Source organism: Schistocerca serialis, chromosome 4 (genome assembly GCF_023864345.2).
Source record: "Schistocerca serialis cubense isolate TAMUIC-IGC-003099 chromosome 4, iqSchSeri2.2, whole genome shotgun sequence".
Taxonomy (NCBI): domain Eukaryota; kingdom Metazoa; phylum Arthropoda; class Insecta; order Orthoptera; family Acrididae; genus Schistocerca; species Schistocerca serialis.
Genome location: NC_064641.1, coordinates 860,423,682 through 860,442,880, shown reverse-complemented (window position 1 = coordinate 860,442,880; position 19,199 = coordinate 860,423,682). Strand labels below are relative to the sequence as shown.

The following is a 19,199-nucleotide window of genomic DNA, read 5'->3' as shown; positions in this document are numbered from 1 at the left end:
TCTTCAGCGATGAGAGTCGCTTCTGCCTTGGTGCCAATGATGGTCGTATGCGTGTTTGGCGCCGTGCAGCTGAGCGCCACAATCAGGACTGCATACGACCGAGGCACACAGGGCCAACACCCGGCATCATGGTGTGGGGAGCAATCTCCTACACTGGCCGTACACCACTGGTGATCATCGAGGGGACACTGAATAGTGCACGGTACATCCAAACCGTCATCGAACCCATCGCTCTACCGTTCCTAGACCGGCAAGGGAACTTGCTGTTCCAACAGGACAATGCACGTCCGCATGTATCCCGTGCCACCCAACGTGCTCTAGAAGGTGTAAGTCAACTACCCTGGCCAGTAAGATCTCCGGATCTGTCCCCCATTGAGCATGTTTGGGACTGGATGAAGCGTCGTCTCACGCGGTCTGCACGTCCAGCACGAACGCTGATCCAACTGAGGCGCCAGGTGGAAATGGCATGGCAAGCCGTTCCACAGGACTACATCCAGCATCTCTACGATCGTCTCCATGGGAGAATAGCAGCCTGCATTGCTGCGAAAGGGGGATATACACTGTACTAGTGCCGACATTGTGCATGCTCTGTTGCCTGTGTCTATGTGCCTGTGGTTCTGTCAGTGTGATCATGTGATGTATCTGACCCCAGGAATGTGTCAATAAAGTTTCCCCTTCCTGGAACAATGAATTCACGGTGTTCTTATTTCAATTTCCAGGAGTGTAATATACACCAAAGCAACTCCGAATCACAAATATTGATTTATTATGAAATATGTTATGCACAACCGTCGTAACATCTGAAAAGTCTCAAAAATTTTCCTTTATTTATGTAGATAAACACTGAAATTTGGGGCAAATGATTTATTTCTGAACATGGAAACTGTGGTTCTAGTAAAAATAACTATTCATTTATATCAGATATATTTTTCCCATGTGGAATGTTTCCCTCTATTATATTCATAACTATTTATTTAGCACCATAAAACAAAACTACAATAAATGCACATATATTTTCTGTATATATCAGCTGGAAGTCTAGTTGTCATGCCATACGTCATTTCTGCAGTGGTGGTATTATATTATGGAACCACATAATTATAAAGATGCATTAAAATTGTTGATGAGTTATCAAACCAGTCATCCTAATGTCATGTTCTCAATGCTGTCTTGGTATTGCAATGCCACAGTTCACCTTTGCCGTTCAGTGCCAGACAGTAAGCAATGGTTTTGATGTGGTGTATACCTAGGGTCTTTGTGAAGTGAAGAATTTATGATCAAACTGCTGTCCTCTGTCAGTGTGATGATTTCTGGAACTCCAAAATGTGTAATCCATGATGACAGAAAATGGCTGGTAACACTTTCTTCAGAGATGTCCTTTTGTAGAACTACCTTTCACCAACGTCCAAACATGTTGATCATTGTCAAGAGATAGATAAGGCCTAGAGAAAAATGTTATTGCCCCACTAGTCAACATGGATATGTGAGAAGCAACTGTCAGCTTCACTGAAAGTTCCACAAGCACTGGTTGTATGTTTTGAGATTTTTGCTCATTTTGAATAAAGTCCACTGTGCCTTTAATGCCAGAATGAGCCAAGTCATGTAGCGTATGGACCACCATTTCTCAGTAGTATGGAGGAAGATATGGCGTGAGCTTGCCTGTAAACTAATCACAAAGTACACCTACATCTACAAAGATACTCCACAGGCCACCATACAGTGAAGAGCAGAGGGTACCCCATACCACCACTAGTCTAGCTTTGGGCTGACTTTGCCAGATATGACATGTTAATGTCCAAGAATTTTAAGCATTGTACTCAATAATGGCATAAAAGATTATATCTAGATTGTACAGAAGAAAAATACAGTAATATACAGTCAAATGGTGGTGTGTTGTTTCAAAAAATACTGTATGACTGTTGCTCGGCAGAATCAAATACTTTTCATTTTCTTTCCTGTTCCACCCACAAATAGAGCAAGGGGAAAATGACAATCTATATGCCTCCATCAGAGACCTAATTTCTCGTATCTTTTCTTCGTGACTCCTGTACCCAGTGTATGTTGGCAACAGTTGAATTGTTTGGTAGTCAGCTTCAAATGCCAGTTCTCTAAATTTTTTCAATATCTGTTCCTTGAAAAGAAAGTCACTTTCCCTCCATTTGAGTTGCCGAAGCAGCTGCGTAACGCTTGCATGTTCTTTGAATGTACCAGTAACAAATCTAGCAGCTTGCCTCTGAATTGCTTCAATGCCTTCATTTAATCCAACCTGGTACTCAAGAACAAGTTAAACCAGTGCCCTGTATGCAGTCTGCTTTACAAATGAGCCACACTTTCCAAAAATTGTCCCAAAAAACCAAAGTTGACTATTTGTGTTCCCTACCACAGTCCTCACAGTTCATATCACTTTGCAACATTATGCGCAGATATTTAAAGAATGTGACTGTGTCAACCAGGATACTGCTAATGCTGTATCCAAACATTATGGGTTTGTTTTTCCTACTCATCCGCATTAATTATATTTTTCTACATTTAAAGCTTGCTGTGATCCATTAGGTAACAGGACTCTGAATTATTCACTCTGGCCATTTCTAGATCATTGCTTTGTGCCTTGGCAATATCTTCATGTGGTTGGTACTGGTGGCCTAACAACACAACATGCGCCTGCAAACCAAGAAGTTGCAGAATCGAATCCTGGTCAGACTGTGAATTTTTCAGTCTGCATTTTACCCTAGTCTTCACCTCTCAATGATGTGAGCAGTCACCAGAAGTGACACCTGGTTTAGATTCAATGCTAAACTGTAGGTTTTCTTTTTCTCTGTGGGTAACAGGAATGGTTAGGGACATGAAGCTACCAAGTTGCATCCAATTGACAGACTTGCACTAATCCTTGTGCCACACAAAATTATTACAATCTTCATATGAAATGATGGATGGTAACATGATGGCCACAATACTGCAAAATGTATCAGCAGAAATATTTTCTCCTCCAGAAACATATTAAATATTGACTAAGAAATTCTAGAAGGTACAGTTGCCTGGATGTTGTTTTTTCTGGGTGCTGTTTAAAGGCAAATGTTAATGGATTGTGAATATTGTGAATTCTCTTACTGCCAGAAGATAATGAAAGTGAGTACCAAATATGCTGTCAACAAGTCACGATCATAGGTACTATAGTTATGTTGTGTGTTGGTGAGAGACCTGGAAAAAAACGCAAGTGTTTAAAGTGTTCCCCCTCATAACTGATGTAAAGAAGCACCTGTAGCATAGTCTGAAGCATCAATCACCAACATTAAGGCAAGGTCTATTGAGGAATGAGCAAGCTGAGTTGCATTAGCTGGTTCTTCTTTTAACTTCTTTAATGATTTGTCTCATTTTTTCTTCCATTAATGGGGGAATTCTTTAATATGACACAGTGTAACCCAAGAATAATACCCTTCGCTCTCAAATATTCCCACGTTACTATTATAGTGATATTTATCCAGCCTTTCAAGAAGCTATTGCAGATACGTTGTATGAGGGGCTGAGAAAACAAGTGCTTGTCAAAGCAAACTGAGTAAATCACTACCAAAGTTAAATGGCTGTTTATAATTTATGTGAATTACTATCCAAATATCAGATATTTTTTCCTAATGGTCAGTTAGCCTGTGTATAGTTGAAGGTGTGGTTAAAGATTGTAGTACCACTACATTATTTTTAGTAAGTTATTAAAATACTTATACTTTTTAGAGTAAAAGAGCTACATGTGCAAAAACATTTTGTTTACCATGCTATATTTTGAAGAATTTTTGGTACAACATACATGATATACACAGTACAATACATGTTCATTATAAAACAAGGCTATGTGTGTAATTAAAGTGAAATTAATATAACAAGCTAAAAACAACAGGTAAATGGCAAATAAAATTAAAATATCAAAACAAAAATATATTTTTGTGGTTCCCACAAATACAAAAGATTATTCATAGTCACTTTCCGTGATCCCCTCACAGTCAGTGTATATAGAATTGTTATCATTTCCTTCTGTGGTATCTCTTGAAGAATGTCCTTCTGGGGCAAGACTCATCACACTTTACCATTGTGTTCTGCATTTTTCAGTCTTACTTGTCCTCTAGTTTGACCACGTCCTCTTCTTTCTCCACTCCCTCTTCATACACCCATGTTTGCTGTTTGCGAATGGGATATCCTGTTATGGAACTCATGATAAAGAGATATCCTGATGGTATTTACATTTCTCTAATTTTGTTTCAAATTAATCTTGAAGCAAAGGCTGCAGAAGAGGTACTGATGGGCCTCCTAAAATCTGCTTCTGCAAACTGAAGATCAGCACTGTTTGAGGATTTTCTTTACTGATTCAGATCCACTTTGTATTCCTCCATTGTATTTTGTTTCCTTCTGTGTCTTCAGCAAATTTGCTATGACTTCCACAGATTTAATTGAAAGAAAGTTTACTGTTTTCATTTCCACCACAGAAAATTTTCTGCTGACCTGATTCACTGCTTCAATCCTGTCTTGGGGAAGAAACATGTTTGAAGTGTTTGTCTTTTGAGAGATCCCAAAATCTTCATCGCATTCCATATATGTAGGGCCAGGCCCAAGGACCTTGTCATCTATTGTATCAATATGCTGATTTTACCTAAACATATACTAGCAGTGTTTAAAAATATGGCATCTTAAACATGCATTAAATATTACTATAAGTACTCTTACTTGAATACACATTAGGCTACTGCTGTACATAATAAAAAATAAAAAAAAGACCTGTAAGGGACAATCGAAAACTTTCTGTCTGAAGGCATTGCTTCAGTATGTATGCAACACAGTGTGACTCCAAAGCAGACACAGAAGCACTGTCATGTAGCAAGTGATTACTGTGGCATCTGTGCCTTGCCAAAGTGTGTGCGATAAATGTGGAAATGTAAGCTATGATGATTTTATTACCAAATGCCTCCAAACAGGACCAACATACTATTATCCTTTTCTTAGCATCTAAAGACAAACATCAGCAGACATTCACTGGAGAATAAAGAATGTGTACGTGGCAGCATATCTGTCAAAAACCACCACTGTGGAATGGTGAACCAAGGAGTACTGCTGCTTCCTGACAATGGAAATCCCCATATCCCAAATGTGGTAATGCAGAAGTTATGGAAACTCAAGTGGGAGACACTTGAGCACACACCCTATCTTCCTGATCTCCCACCATGTGATTACCATGCCTTTGGTCCCCTAAAAAAGGCCTTGAAAGGTAATTCCTATTGGCTGAAGATGTCCAGCAGGCAGTTATGGACTTCTTCACATAGCAGGACACAGTGTTTTACCAAATAGGTATCTTAAACCTGGTGCATCAATGCAATTTTGCTTGATTGGCATACTGACTCTGGACTATACAGCCTTCGAATAGAAACTTTTTAATTACCCTTCATGCATACCTTGACCTTCATTCAACAAGGCAGCAATTCTCCCTCTGACTGCAGTTTCACTTATACTAGTTGTATTCTAAATGCAGTTCAGGTATTGACATAGAGCTTAAACTTTATCATCACAGAGTGGAGCACTATGCTGGAAATCGCTTGTACTTCTTTTACTCAGAAGAGTTCCACATTTTAGCTTTCCAAATGAGCATTTATATCATTTTCTTGTGAAATTTCACCTGTACCACTTGTACTCTCAGACCCTCATATGTTCTTCATGTGATGTTAAAGCAAAGAAAATATCAACTGAATGTGAAAATGCAAAGGGAAAAAAATCATTCAGAATGGTGCGAACAAATTGCTGGAATGACTGTGCTGCACTGCAGAGACCAAATGGTATCTTCAAAAACTCTAAAAGTCCAAAAGGTGTAATCATAACTGCTTTAGGCACATCTTCTGTCATAACAGGGATATTATGATAAGCTCAAATAAGACCAGTTTTAGAGAATATTTTTCTGTAAGTGAATTTGCAGTTGAAATCTTGTAAATGAGGTATTGGATAGTGGTCTGGCGCTGTGGCATTTAAAGCTCTTTATCTCCAGAGGGATGCCAAGTTACATCTTTCTTTGGAACAAAGTGGTGAGGATTAGACCAGCAACTTTTACAAGGGCATATGCCAAGCTTAATCATCTCTTGACATTAGAGTTTTGCTTGAACTAATTTTTCTGTTGACAAGCATCTGGCTTGTAGACAGTTGTGACAGTGTGTTGCACATTAATTTCAGGAAAGCTGTAATTAGGTTGCTCCAACCATCTCTTTAACAAGCCTTTATACTGGTGCTGTGGGTCAATCAAAAGCATTAAACTGTGAACTGGTATGGTACAGAGCCTGTACTAACAATTAAAGTTTGTCAGTCAAGCAATGTTTTTGAGTTAACATCAAGCAGCACACCATAATAACTAAAAAGATCTGTACCAATAACTGACTGGCAAACATCCACAAGAAGAACTGGCCATAGAAATCTTCATTAAAGACCTCAAGGACCAGTAGGTGTTCACTGTACTGTTTTCAGCATAGTGTTTCCATTTCCAAACATTTTTGCATAGGAGAGAATGTTCTACCGTGGAACATTTTTCAGATTTCATCTCCAGCAAGTCCAGTAATAGAAGTTGTATACTTTTTATTCAGTTTTAAATAATAGAGGTCATTACATGTGTGCTGCAGTCTCTTTCTGAAAGCACAAAAACTGAAACTTCGTGGCAAATTAAAACTGTGTGCTGGACCGAGATTCGAACTCGAGACCTTTACCTTTGTGTGCAAGTGCTCTACTGACTCAGCTACCCAAGCATGACTCATGACCCATCCTCATAGCTTTACTTGCGCTAGTATCTCATTTCCTAGCTTCCAAATATCACAGAAGTTCTCCTGTGAAACATTCGGGACCAGCTCTTCTGGAAGAAAGGATATTGCGGAGACACGGTTTAGCCACAGTCTGGGGTATGCTTCCAGAATGAACTTTTCACCCTGCAGCAGAGTGTGCATGATGTGAAACTTCCTGACAGATTAAAATTGTGTGCCAGACTGGGACTTGAACTCAGGATCTTTGTCTTTTGTGGGCAAGTGCTCCACCAGCTGAGCTACCCAGGCACAACTCAAGACCCATCCTCATAGCTTTACTTCCACCAGAATCTCCTCTCCTACCTTCCAAACTTCACAGAAGTTCACCTGCAAGACTTGCAGGACTAGCAGGTAGGAGACAAGGTACTGGTGGAAGTAAAGCTGTGAGTACAGGTGGTCTCAGTACTGATCTGACACACAGTTTTAATATGCTTGGAAGTTTCATATCAGGGTATACTCTGTTGCAGAGTGAAATTTCATTCTGGAAACATCCCCCAGGCTGTGGCTAGGCCATCTCTCCACAATACGCTTTCTTCCAGAACTGCAAGTTCTGCAAGTTTTGCAGAACTTCTGTGAAGTTTGGTCGGTAGGAGAGGAAGTACTGGCAGAAATAAGGCTGTGAGGATGGGTCATGAAGCACGGTCGGGTAGCTCAGTCGGTAGAGCACTTGCCCACGAAATGCAAAGATTCTGTGTGTTAGTCTTAGTCCAGCACATAGTTTTAATCTGCCACAAAGTTTCATATCAGCGCACACTCCACTGCATTCTGGATTACAAAGATTATCGTACCTGGGGAATCACCCCAGCCTTAGCTCTCCCAACATATGAAGATGGTCAGAAGCTTAAATTTCTTCCTTTTGTAACAGAAGTAGGTCATCATTGTGTTATGGAGCTTCAGGTATTTCAACAGTTCGTTACAGGAGATTATTTTTCTAGATTACACATGATCAGTCCGATCGCATCAGACACATTGGCACTCACCTTACAAGATATACTGCAGATGTGTGATAAGTGGCTCCACATGGCACAGCCCGCTCTACAAGTACAGAAGTTCCTGACTGGAAAAGATTTATGCAGTCTACCAGTAACACATTTCATGGTGAGGGGAGTGCAATAACTTTCTGGTCATTCACTAATTCACCACCAAGTGACTACAACATTGTTAGATGGCTTTAGATTGTGCTGTTAATGATGGGCAGCAACAAGACACCACATTTACCAACCCCCTTCCTGGTGCTCAAACACCACATAGAGGAAATATGGCTCAAGTTTATAAAAGAATAATTGACGATTCACTGGATAGGTATGTACCCAGTAGAACAGTTGATAATGAGAGGGACCCTCCATGGTATACAGTCACTGTAAGGAAACTTCTAAAGAAACACATATTACTGTACGATAGTTGTTAAACATAGCATAGGGCTTTATATAGAGAAATGCTCAATGAAATGCTTTTAACTGTCAAGAGTCCAAAGCATGGAGCCTTCAATGACTGTCGTAGCACAATGTTGTCAAATGATCTGTCACAAAACCCTAACAAATTCTGGTCATATGTTAAGGCTGTTAGCTGCACCAAAGTTAGTGACCAATCTGTAGTGAATGAGAAAAGAACTGAAATTGAGGGTAGCTATGTAAAAGCTGGGCAACAGCCTTGCCGCAATGGATACACTGGTTCCCGTCAGATCACCGAAGTTAAGCGCTGTCGGGCATGGCCGGCACTTGGATGGTTGACCATCCGGGCTGCCATGTACTGTTGCCGTTTTCTGGGGTGCACTCAGCCTCGTGATGCCAAATGAGGAGCTACTTGAACAAATAGTAGCGGTTCCGGTCAAAGAAAACCATCGTAACGATCAGGATAGCGGTGTGCTGGCCACACGCCCCTCCTATCCGCATCCTCAGCTGAGGATGATACGGCAGTCAGATGGTCCTGATGGGCCACTTGTGGCCTGACGACAGAGTGCTTTTATGTAAAGGCTGAAATGCTTAACTACATTTTAAAATGTTCCTTTACAAAGGAAAACCCTGGTGAAATGCTCCAATTTAATGCTCTTACCACTGAAACGGTGAGTGAAATAAGTATTAGTGTCAGTGGTGTTGAGAGACAGCTGGAATCATTAAAACTGAAAAAAGATCCAGGGCCCGACGGAATCCCTATCAGATTCTATACTTTATTTGCAACTGAGTTAGCTCCTTTTCTAACTATAAAAAGTCACAGATGCCTCAAACAAAAAACTGTACCCAGTTCTTGGGAAAACGCATAGGTCATATCTGTCTACAAGAAGGCTCACTCTTATGCTTATTGTCAGAAGTACGATCATATGGGGTATCAAGTGAAATTTGTGACTGAATTGTGGACTTTCGGTAGGGAAGACACAGTATGTCATCTTGGGTGGAGAATTATTGTCACGTGTACACGTAACTTCATGTGCCCTGGAGATGTCTGTTGGGTTCCTTGCTGTTCATACTCATGTTGTATATTAATTACCTTGCGGACAATATTAGCAGTAACATCAGACTCTTTGCAGATCATGCTGTTATCTGTAATCAAATACTGTCTATAATAAGCTGCTTAAATGCCGTATTTACCTGATTATAAGACGAGGTTTTTTGCACTAATTCGTCATTCGAAAACTACAGAATCGACTTATATTACACTCTTGCTGCTAAGGTAAACATTTTTATAGCGTTTAATAGATTAATATAGGAGTCGTATTAGATTACAGATGAAGCTTTGGCTATTTAGGTTTCGTAGAAATTTATTTTGAGGAGTTCAGTAGGGTAGAGCTTCGCAAAAAATACTTCCATTGGAATGGGCTCCACTTCTCCAGATACGCAGAAACCCGCGATACAGTATCGACCTTGTTCGATCAATCACGTGACATTTAACTCGCGGTAGTGTAACGGATGGGTACTTGAGGAACTATGAACAAGTCACCAGAAACATTCTAATGCCCTGCTTAAAAAAACTGACAGTTATATGAAACACTGGAGGAAACAGCATAAAATTCTATCAACTCAAACTTTTGTTGTATCTGAATTGGTTTGCAATAGAAGTTCTCATGCATATGGCGATGCTGTATGTACGCATACATGCTGCTTTTTAAGTAAACGTAACAGTCAAAGGTATTCTCTTGTCATTAAGAAACCATAACATGATTCTAAACCAAAGTACAGTATTTTATTTGGTTATGAAAAATGAATGATGTACGAAGTGCGTTACAAATGGAAATTCGGCAGCTATTCATGTATGCGTATTAGAATACCGGGGGAAACATTACCAACTTTTAATCAGCTTCAGAACACGATGGCGACATACATTTGAATACACAAAGAATGTGAATACAGAATTAAAATGTCGAACAAACGAAAAAATTACATTAAACTGACTGCAACAGTTATCGCAAGAACAAATTATAGCGGACCTGTTACAGGAAACGTTAGCAACAGCCCCGAACATTGCACAAGTCCCGCCCCCCAACCAAGCGCACGTGTAAAGTCTTTGTCCGTGCCTTGTCACTGAATCGTGATTGTTGTCGTTCTGGTTGCTGTTGTTACATGTGACCAGCACCCTGGAAGACATAGCTGTCCGCGTTCCACTGTTGCTCAAGCACAGAACTACGAAGGCTTGTGTGTACCACAGCCTCCTGCGTATTTTGGCTTTTTATGACCATCTACCATGTTTAAACTGCAGTTTGCCCGAATCCATCGCACAGTTATGGACTGGCCAAATACCTGGCGACACTATTGAAACCACTGGTGGGACACTGCAGTCATCACGTGAAAAACTCCGCAGATTTCGTTAGAATACTGAAGGACATCCGAATACAGAGTGATGACCTACTCGTGAGCTTCGACGTCACCTCCTTGTTCACGAAAGTACCACTACAAGACGCCTTGGCGCTCCTTAATCAGCACTTCGAGCCTGAAACAGTGAAGCTCTTTGAATATGCACTTACGACCACCTACTTCAAGTGCAATGGAGAGCATTATGAACAAGTGGATGGAGTGGCCATGGGATCTCCCCTTGCTCCAGGGATCGCGAATCTTTATATGGAACACTTTGAGGGGGTGGCACTACAAACTGCTCACCGTAAATCCAGGCACTTCTTCCGCTATGTGGACGACACTTTCGTGATTTGGCAGCATGGCAGGCAGGCACTGGAGGAGTTTATGGACCACCTAAACGGCATACATGAGAATATCACCTTCACGATGGAAGTAGAAGAGAATGGCTGTATTCCATTACTGGACGTACTGATCAGGAAGAAAGCGGATGACACGCTGAGCCATTCAGTATATAGAAAAAAGACACACACAGACCTGTACCTCCATGCAACCAGCTGCCACCATCCGGCGCAACGCCAGTCGGTACTGACCACCTTGGTACATAGGGCGCACGTCATTTGTGACAAAGAAAGCCTCTCAGACGAATTACACCACATAAGAGAGGTATTACGGAAAAACGGGTACGGTGAAACACAGATTGGCAGGGCCTTCAAGAGGAGACAGGCTGACAAATTTCAGGAAGAGGAAGAGGAAGTTAACAAGAGACTCGCCTTTCTTCCATATTTGGGGCCCACATCAGCCAAAATCGGGAGACTATTAAGAAAATCAAACATAAATACCGTCTTCCGACCACCACCGAAGACGAAAGAGCTGCTGGGCTCAGCTAAAGACCCATGCAAACTAAACACACCTGGTATATACAGCATTGCCTGCGAATGTGGTGTGCAGTACATTGGTCAAAACGCAGCGCTGCATCTCTAAAAGGTGCGAGGAACACATCAGGCATGTTCGACTTGGACAGATAGAGAAATCTGCTATAGCTGAACATATCATCAAAGAAAACCACACCTTTGATTTCGAAAACACCAGGGTGCTGTGCCGAGCCGGGAGCTATTGGGATAGCGTAATTAAAGAATCAATAGAAATACGGGTCCACGAGAATCTTGTGAACAGGGACGAAGGCTATCAACTGAGCGCGGCCTGGAATCCAGCATTAGCCGCAATACGCCAGGAACGCAACAAGAACCGTCCAGCTCACGAGACGCGATCAGAATGCTCTGACGCAGACACGAACGGCGCACCCGCTTCCCCTTCCACCCCGCCCGCCGGCTCCTATGGACCCAGCCTCCCGCGGCCAGGTGGTGGGGGCCACACCGCAGGTATAAAGGGACCGGCATCCGCAAAGTCTCGGCACTTCGCCAGAAGATGATGAGTATGTCACTCGTCGAAACGTCGCAGTTTGAAGACACCGCCACCCGGCTGGAAGCCCGAGAACTCTTCGCCAAGTGACCTTTACATACCCCTCCCTCCCCCGCCAAACTCACCCCCACCGGTCAGGATTTTTAGTTTGTTGTTCATGGCTCTCCTCCTCCCGCTGCACAGAAATATACTACATGATTTTTGCCCCAGTCGTCATTTTTTTAGTCTTCATTGTCTGGTTTATGAGACGTGCCTATAAGTCTGGATACGGGGAAGCTGACAATGGACATGAAATCTTAAATTAGCGCGACAGCTTCATTATCTACTTCTAACGAATTGAGATTTCACTTGCGAAAACAACATTTTCACATTTTTTCGCCAGTAAGGTGGTATTTTCACAGCATCGCGCTGTATTTCCATTGACATTTCAGTTGATGGTATGTTTACCATGAAACTGTGTATAGCTAGGGCGAGGTCTGCTCCACGAAACTTTAGTGCTCCGCGGGAATTGAATAAGTGCTCCGCGAAAAGCTGTTAATAATATGACGTTTTCTTTTCGAAATGTTTACGATACTAATTTAACGGGTGTATATATGGCAATCGACCACTGTTCACACCTCAAAAAGTCAGGTGCGCGTTATTACCAATAACATTTGGCATTTCTTCCAGTTTTTATATTCTTCACGAAAATATTTTATAACGGTATCGGTAATTCATTAACTTTCAAAATAAAACAGGCGTTCCATCGAAGTACCAGGATTTTCGAAGTGTTCCGTCAGAGGGAAAGGTTGGGAACCGCTGGTTATGGGCTCACTGGTGCTCAACGCCAGAAGTCAATCAACTTGGGCCCGCTATGTCAACCCCGGCAATCTAACACATAACCTTGCGTATGTAGCCATTGTCAAGTGATTGTTGTGAGGCCGTATTGTAATGTATCGCACATTAATATATCTACTGATGAGTGACAAAGCGGTTCCTCGCTTATCACGGGCGGCATCAGATTCTATTTCCACTTATCGGAAATGACAAGCGGTATTACTTTAAGGAAAGCAGCAGAAGAAATACGGTAATTAATAATGTCACTGAATGTTGTGAGCAGGAGAGCAAAAGTAAATTTTTTTTGCTCCCTCTGTGTCAACCGATAAAACGGGGAGTAACGTACACCGAAGCAACTTCATATTTGTGAGAATTTCGTAAGTTTTGCGAAGTTGATCCTGGGAAATCACTTGAAACTCGTGGCGAAAATAATAGGTACATTAAAATTTTTAAGTTCGTCAGTGATGTTAAGCTTTTTTTCGTTTCTCTGAATTAGTTTGAAGTGGTAATGTTGTTTGTGTAAAATCACCGTTATTGCCTGTAGAAACTCGTGGTAGCGTTTCCCTTACAGGCAGAATTTTTCAAACTACGTACATTTACCGTTTTGTAGGTGGGTCCCAGGTATTATCACACTCTCTGGTGGGCCCTGGTTTACGAGTAGTCAACAAAACAGAACTACATGACTAAAGCCAGCTTTAACAAGGCGATTATTGCAACAATGCAAATTTTACTATTGGATCTTTTTAATTTCGTATTGTCTTTGAGAATTGATAGGGAATTAGTTGTTACAAGCACCATTATTCAACATGAATCCATCAACTTCGATTTCACCAATCCTGTCGCTTCTGTTTGCTATCAATCGTCCCTGCATACTTCCCTGAATTTGTTCTTCTACTTCCGAACACACGTTAATTAACACAATGCAGAGTAAATAGGGAATGCAACATGAAGAAATAATACAGGTGAATCGATGCCAGTAAAAGAAAATAGAGCTTTAGGTGACCTGTAGCTTCTGCCATCTGCCAAAGTGAGCTAGTTTTGTATTTGAGTGTTAAGTCTATTTATTGTACAGTCACATTCAAGTTGTCAAGTTATTACTGTAACGTTAATTATTTAATTGGCACATTTGTTTCTACACAGGTGCATGATCTGTTTGAAATTATGCTAGTATCATATTCAAGAAAGTTGTTATTAAATCCAAAAATATATATTACTATTCCTTTATATTAACTTTATTTTCAAGGACATCTATGTGGTTGGAGCTGGTGTCAAAATTTCCTTTCAACAAACACAGACGACTAAATAAAAATACTGTTACGGCAACTATCTTGAAAGAAAATCAAGGCATTGGCCCAAGTGTCACCATACTTTGCAATCATAATCCGTCATCATAAATACAAACAATTTTTTATGCATTGCAGATATATACCTTATCCAGAATTGTACATATTCTCTAAATCCATTTCGTAGTTTGTTATTTTTACTGTAATTTGCTAAAATTTTTATTACTGGTACATTACACTAGGTTCCAATTTTCATACGGGTTGATGATTCTGTTGTTGACTTATACCCTAGAACAATAATACTATGTATCTCTATTTACTATGTGTACATCTATACCTATCCTCTGCAAACCATTGTACAGGTGCATGGCAGAGGGTACATTGATTGTATCACTTATTAGGAATTTGTGTTTTTACATTCACATATGGAGCACAGGAAGAACGGTTGCTTTGTCTTCAGGATCCTTATGTGAACAAGATATAGAGGATTTTAGTACATTTGTAGAATCGTCATTTAAAGCTGGTTCTTGAAACTTTATTAGTATACTTTCTCAGAATAGTTAATGTCTATCTTCAAGAGAGTGCCAGCTATTTCTTGAATATCTCTGTAACACTTTCCGACAAGTCAAACAAAGCTGTGACTCTTTATGCTGCCCTTCTCTGTATGTGATCAATAACCCCTGTGAGTCCTATATGATATGAGTCTCACAGACTCAAGCAGTATTCTAGAATGGGCTGCACAAGCAATTTGTAACCATTCTCCTTTGTAGAGTGATTGTACTTTCCCAGCATTCTAGCAAGAAACCAAAATCTGCCTCCTGCTTTACCCACAACTGAGCCTACATGTTCAATTTATTTCATATTCATACAAAGTGTTACATTCAAATAATTGCATGAGTTGGCCAATTCGATCTGCAGGTCATTGATGTTATTGTTATAGGATACAATATTTTTCCATTAAGTGAAGTGGACAGTTTTACGTTTCTGAACATTTAAAGCAAGTTGCCAATTTTTGCACCACTTTGAAATCTTATTAGATCTGACTGAATATTTATGCAGCTTCTTTTAGACAGTATTTGATTATAGATAACTGCAAAAAGCCTCATGTACTATTAATACTGTCTGCAAGATCATTAGTATACAACATGAACAGGAAGGGTCCCAACACACTTCCCTGGTGCACACCCGAAGTCACTTCTACATTTGAAGATGACTTTCCATCCAAAATGACATGGCACTCCCTTCCTATCAAGAAGTTCTCAATCCACTCACAAATTCCACTTGATACCCCATATGATCATACTTTTGGCAATAAGTGTGCGTGTGTTACTGAGTCAAATGCTTTTCTGAAATCAAGAAATATTTCAGCTGCCTGACTGCCTTGATCCGAAGCTTTCAGTATGTCATGAGAGAAAAGTGCAAGATGTGTTTCACGTGATCGATGTTTCGGAGTCCATGCTGGTTGGCATGTAGGAGGTCATCCTATTCAGGAGACCTCATTGTGTTTGTGTGTTCCACATCTAAACCAGTGGGTCGATTTCAACCAATCTTGGTACACACACCACTTATTGTCTGGAAAGAAGCACTGTGGGATAAGAACCATCTACCTCTCATAGGAGGTAGAGTAATGGTGAAACAATAGTTCTTCTTTACTGTTATTTATGCCTGTCCAATTGGTGTTCCTGCATGATGGTGGCACTAGCAGATTGCTTCACAATCCAGTTGGTGCAAAGTGCGTATACACTGTAAGGGAAAAAATGCACCATAAAAGAATTGTCGGAATGGGACAGAAATTGGTAGATATGACATCTATGTACGGACAAACAAATGATTACAATTTTGGAAAAATTGGATGATTTATTCAAGAGTTGCCTTATTGAGCAAGTCAATAACGTGTTGGTCCACCTCTGGCCCTTATATAAGTAGTTATTCAGCTTAGTGTTCACTGGTGTAGTTGTTGGATGTCCCCCTGAGGGATATTGCCCCGTATCCTGCCCAACTGGTATGTCAGATTTTCAAAATCCTGAACTGGTTGGAGGATACTGCCCATAATGCTCCAAATGTTCTCGATTGTGGAGAGATCTGGTGACCTGGCTGGTCAAGGTAGGATTAGCAAGCATATGGGTGACAACTAAAGCGCCCCTGCTATGAAATGAAATGGCATTCCACACCATCACTCCTGGTTGTTGGACTGTATGACAGGCGACAATCAACTTGGTATCCCCCTGCTGTGTGTGGCGTCTCCAGACACTTCTTCAGTGGTCATCAGGGCTTATTTATAAATGGGACTCATCACTAAAGACAATTCTACTCCAGTCAATGAGATTCCATGCTGAAGATGTGTCTGGAAATACCCTAGACAAAGGTGACATACCAACTTGACTGTCGCCTGCCATGCGATCTGACAGCCAGGAGTGGTAGTGTGTGGTGCCATTTCATTTCATAGCAGGACCTGTTTGATTGTCATATGTGGCACCCTTACAGCACAGCAATACATTGCCAATATTAAACACCACATTTTGTTACCCCTCTCGATACACCATCTTGGGCTTATATTTCAGCAAGATAATGTGTGCCCGCATATGGGGAGCGTTTCTACTGGTTGTCTTTGTACTTGCCAAACCCTACCTAGGCCACGAAGGTCACCAGATCTCTCCCCAATTAAGAAGGTTTGGCACATTGTGGCAGGGCTCTCCAACCAGCTCAAGCTTTTGATGATATCGTGTGCCAATTGAACAGGATTTGACATGGCATCACTGGGGATAAAACACCAAGCCAAATATCTGTTTGCATAAGGGCCAGAGTTGGAGCAATGTGTTATTGACTTACTCATTTTATGAACCTCATTCTACTGAGTAAATCATTCAATTTTTCTGAAATTGTAATAATTTGTCTGTGCCTGTACATCACTCTACCAATTTCTTTACCGTTGTTATTCTTTTATACTTTTTTTTCTTTCGTAGAGTGTATTATTGGCTGCAGAATTTATCAAATCCATATGTTTCAGGATCACTAGGCTCATTAGCGACAGTCCTGATGATGTTTCACCACTGAAGTTGGGTGGGAGGGGGGGGGGGGGGGAATGTTGGAGCAAAGACCGTAACTGATCAGCATATCTATATAACATCTGAAGCAGTTTCTACCAAACTTGGGACACATATCACTTGCCATCTGGAAAAATTTACATGCCGGTAAGACACCCCAATGGGAGAGGGTGGGGGTGAAAAAGGCTGATATAAGAGTATAACTCAGAAATGCCTGGAGCAGTTGACCATATTTGATGTGTACATGACTCATTATTTGTACGAAAATAGTGTGGGAGGAAGAAACCCTGCTACTGTCAGGAGTAGTGTGGGCATGAGAAGGGAATACGTGTGACAATATTTGAAACAACCTGTTGGTATTTCTTTCCTTTACGTAGTTGGCCTGGAATACTTTAAAAGTGTGAAGCACACACACACACACACACATTGTGTCAAACAGCTGTCAGTCAGACATATATGTGTACAATATATGTGACATATCTACAGGGTGTTACAAAAAGGTACGGCCAAACTTTCAGGAAACATTCCTAACACACAAAGAAAGAAAATATGTTATGTGGACATGTGTCCGGAAACGCTTACTTTCCATGTTAGAGCTCATTTTATTACTTCTCTTCAAATCACATTAATCATGAAATGGAAACACACAGCAACAGAACGTACCAGTGTGACTTCAAACACTTTGTTACAGGAAATGTTCAAAATGTCCTCCGTTAGCGAGGATACATGCATCCACCCTCCGTCGCATGGAATCCCTGATGCGCTGGTGCAGCCTTGGAGAATGGCGTATTGTATCACAGCCATCCACAATACGAGCAGACCAAACTTTCAGGAAACATTCCTAACACACAAAGAAAGAAAATTGTTATGTGGACATGTGTCTGGAAATGCTTACTTTCCATGTTAGAGCTCATTTTATTACTTCTCTTCAAATCACATTAATCATGAAATGGAAACACACAGCAACAGAACGTACCAGTGTGACTTCAAACACTTTGTTACAGGAAATGTTCAAAATGTCCTCCGTTAGCGAGGATTCATGCATCCACCCTCCGTCGCATGGAATCCCTGATGCGCTGATGCAGCCTTGGAGAATGGCGTATTGTATCACAGCCATCCACAATACGAGCACGAAGAGTCTGTACATTTGGTACCGGGGACGCGTAGACAAGAGCTTTCAAATGCCCCCATAAATGAAAGTCAAGAGGGTTGAGGTCAGGAGAGCGTGGAGGCCATGGAATTGGTCCGCCTCTACCAATCCATCGGTCACCGAATCTGTTGTTGAGAAGCATACGAACACTTCGACTGAAATGTGCAGGAGCTCCATCGTGCATGAACTACATGTTGTGTCATACTTGTAAAGGCACATGTTCTAGCAGCATAGGTAGAGTATCCCATATGAAATCATGATAACGTGCTCCATTGAGCGTAGGTGGAAGAACATGGGGCCCAATCAAGACATCACCAACAATGCCTGCCCAAACGTTCACAGAAAATCTGTGTTGATGACGTGATTGCACAATTGCATTACCTTCCTTCAATTGGGCCAACTGGCGGTGAATCGAGGAAGTACAGTACATACTGACAAAACTAAAATGAGCTCTAACTTGGAAATTAAGCGTTTCCGGACACATGTCCCCATAACACCTTTTCTTTATTTGTGTGTGAGGAATGTTTCCTGAAAGTTTGGCCATACCTTTTTGTAACACCCTGTATACAAGGGTGAAGCTGCTATATGTATGTATGTTCCACCTCTCCTTCTAAACCACTGAATCGATTTCAATCAAACTTGGTACTCGTACCAATTATTGTCTGGAAGGAAGTACTGTGGGGATAAGAACTACCTCCTGTTGGAAAGGGGGTTGGGATCAAACTGGTGTGACATAGGAGATGGACAGATGGGGGTGGGGGGAGATGAACAACGGGAGGTGGGAAGAGGAGATGGACACAGAGAGGGGGCAGGAGGGGATGGAGAGATAGAGAGAGAGAGAGGGAGGAGGAGGATTTTGCATCCTTTATTTTAAAGGCATGTATTTGTTT

The 19,199-nt window shown here is 41.2% G+C and overlaps 1 protein-coding gene and 1 pseudogene across 1 annotated transcript in view; both read left to right on the top strand.

The window, feature by feature from the left end:
* The window catches only part of LOC126473497 (hemocytin), a 568,134-nt gene that overhangs the window by 18,020 nt on the left and 530,915 nt on the right, over nucleotides 1–19,199 (top strand). The window lies entirely within an intron of this gene.
* LOC126476231 (5S ribosomal RNA) lies at nucleotides 8,453–8,570 on the top strand (annotated as a pseudogene).